This window comes from Myotis davidii, unplaced genomic scaffold (genome assembly GCF_000327345.1).
Source record: "Myotis davidii unplaced genomic scaffold, ASM32734v1 scaffold18, whole genome shotgun sequence".
Taxonomy (NCBI): Eukaryota; Metazoa; Chordata; class Mammalia; order Chiroptera; family Vespertilionidae; genus Myotis; species Myotis davidii.
Window position 1 is genome coordinate 1,866,794 of NW_006292696.1, and position 3,221 is coordinate 1,870,014.

At 41.3% G+C, this 3,221-nt stretch overlaps 1 protein-coding gene across 4 annotated transcripts in view; it reads right to left on the reverse strand.

Annotated features, from left to right (window-relative positions):
- Positions 1-2,699: 2,699 nt before the first annotated feature.
- The window catches only part of DCTN4 (dynactin subunit 4), a 35,028-nt gene continuing 34,506 nt past the window's right edge, over positions 2,700-3,221 (reverse strand). For all 4 annotated transcript variants that reach the window (XM_015565621.1, XM_015565619.1, XM_006766260.2 and 1 more), the window contains one exon: positions 2,700-3,221. This exon is cut by the window's right edge and continues 2,037 nt beyond it. The gene's annotated coding sequence lies outside the window, so the exon portion shown is untranslated.

A 3,221-nucleotide genomic window follows, 5' to 3' on the forward strand; every position in this document is an offset into this window, starting at 1 on the left:
GATTTCAGAGACAAAGGAAGAGATAGAAACATTAATGATGAGAATCATCAGTTGGCTGCCTCCTGCATGCCCCCTACTGGGGATCAAGCCCGCAACCAGGGCACATACCCCAACTGGGAATCAAACCATGACCTCCTGGTTCATAGGTCAGTACTCAACCATTGAGCCACACAGGCTGGGCTCCACTTTTATTTTAAAAGGAAAATTTGATCACTTCTGTTAACAGAAAATTAGTATGTTTGGTTTTTTAAAAACATATTTATTGATTTCAGAGAGGAAGGGAGAGGAAGATATAGAAACATCAATGATGTGAGGGAATCATTGATTGGCCGCTTCCTGCATGCCACACACAGGGGATCGAGCCCACAACCCAGTGCCCTGACTGGGAATTGAATCGTGACCTCCTGGTTCATAGTTCGATGCGCAACCATTGAGCCATGCCAGCCAGGCTAGTATCATGTTTAGATGTAGCCTTGAAAACAAGTACAAGGAAAATATTTTATTAAGTAGCTACTGTTGTCTGCCAAAGGCTCTGAGCCAGAGGCCTATTTTAAAAAAAAATGTGTTAGATGTGACAAACATAAGAGTGATTCTTTTTCCTTGATTTTTTTAAAAAAAATGTTTTTCTTGATTTTAGAGAGAGAGGAAGGGAAGGGAGAAACATGGATGAGAAACATTGATCGGCCACCTCCTGCATGCCCTCCTAGGGATTGAACTGCAACCCAAACAGGTGGTCTGACTGGGAATGGAACCAGTGACCCCTTGGTGCGTGGGATGCTGCTCAATCCACTGAGCCACACCTGCTGGACTTTCCTTTTAACCAGAAGGATGGGGGCTGAGGGGACAAGAGAGGAAACAACTATCTCACTATTTGATTCCATATTATTTAATGTTACATTCATTTAACACTTAGTCATTATCTTATGTAGGTGTCTCACATCTAAAGTGAAATATATTTCACTACAGATGCCCCAACCATAAGAAAATGAGGATAAAGTACAGGAGTGCCCTCTTATTTGTGTGGGATACCTTCCAGACCCCCAGCAGATGCCTGAAACCATTATAGTACTGAACACTATATATACTGTTTTTTCCAATACATACATACCTCTTCACATCAAGGAAGCACTTTATGGTGTCTCCTTGGCATATCCCAACTGCCAGCATCTTAGGGGCCATTATGAAATAAAATAAGGGTGACTTGAACACAAGTACTGCAAAACCAGTAGTGGATCTGATAACCAAGACAGCTAAGTGACTAATGGGTGTGTACAGCATGGACAGACAAAGGGATTATTCATGTCCCAGGTGGGAAACAGCATGAGGTTTTATCATGCTATTCAGAATGGCATGCAATTTAAAATTTATGAATTGTTTCTATCTGGAATTTTCCATTTAATATTTTTGGACCATGGTTGACTGCCGGTAACTGAAATTCTCAAGAAGGGAAAACTACTATATTACAATTGAGCAAGTGACTTAGCTCTGAGTTTTTTGTTTTGTAAGCAGAAATATTTTAAAATATATTTTTATTGATTTCAGAGAGGAAGGGAGAGGGAGAGATAGAAACATCAATTATGAGAATCATTGATTGGCTGCCTCCTGCACGCTCCACACTGGGGATTCAGCCTGCAACCTGGGCATGTGCCTGATCGGAAAGCAAACCGTGATCTCCTGGTTCATAGCTCGATGCTCAACCACTGAGCCCTGCTGGCCTGGCTAGCTCTGAGTTTTTGAGTTTGCTCTAGGGTGCCCTTTGAATGGAATACATGAGAAACAGATGACAAAGGGGCCTGCATTTGGCCCCGAAGGCGTTTGTAATCCAGCAAAGGAGCTACTCACATACAAAACTCCATCATACAAGGAAGAGGTGCTACAGATGAAGATCACACCTAGATGGGAGAGAGAGATAGGAGGAAAGTAATTTTGAAAGTGCAGTGAGAGGGAGGAGTATTCGTAGAGGAAACACCAGAAAAAGAAAGCTCAAGGCAAGCAAGATATTTGGCTTATGACAGAGAGACATATGTAGAAAAAAAGATAAAAGATCAACAGCTATATAAATAAGAAAAGGATGATAGTATTACTCAACAAATAATGGGTGCCTGCTATTTGTCAGGCACTGTTCTAGGCTTCACAGATACAGTAATTTTTTAAAAGACAAAAATCCCTGCACTGTGGAGCTTATGTTCTAGTATGAATGCTCAGGAAAAAAAAGAGTACAGTTAATGGGATGGTGCTTAATGCTATGGGGGTGGGGCCACAGAGGGGGATAGGAAATGTATTTAGGGGGAGGAGAGCAGTTTACATCATTCAATGTGGCAGTGAGGGAAAAAGCCTCACAAGGAAATACAGGGAAAGGGAAAACAGATGAAGCAGGTTGAGTGGCTACTAGTTGGGGTTGGGCCATTTTATATACTTGGAAGGATATCTTTGGGAGCAATGACCAAGGATAGAACCTGGTAGAAACCAGCAACATAACATTTATATAATGGTTCTGAATGTGTTTATAAGGAGCTCAAGTAACATCTACCCATACAATGTTACACTGAACCAACTTGATCTGAGGTTTTTGGCTTAGTTCACGTAAAGAAATGGACGAAGGAAGCATGCCCTACTGACGCTCATACAACTCTCTGGACTCCCTCCATCTTCTGACTGATCCATGCTCTTCCAGTCTTCATGAAACCAAACCAAAGACATCAAGCTTTGTCTGCTTTATTTCACTACATTAAGCAATAAGGCAAAACAGGAACCAGCCATTCATAAAGATCAAGGAGTTTCCCTCATTCCCAAAAGGGACCAAAAAGGAAGTTTCTTCACAAATACACATGACATTTAGCTCATTACACCTACAAGCATTCTGAACAAAAGAAAACGTTGGTGGGCTAATCAAATCACAAATCCAAATTAATTTTGCCTTAAGTTTCCAAAAGTGTAGCTTCTAGTGCTAATGACATCTAATTCGCCTGCAGCGGTGCATACTGACTGTGCATTAAAAATCTAATCTAATATACAAAAGCAACAAGAAAATTCTGAATTCACCAGCTGCCGGTGGCGAACCATTTTTACTCACACAGAATACCAGCTTGCACTGAAAACTTTTTTGAGGGAACAAATCAATGGCTCTGTTATTCTGTAAGTTCATTTGGCTCATGAAGAAAAACATTTCTATGATCAAAAGTGTTTTTGTGTTTCTGTGCCACGGGGTGGGGGGGGGGGGG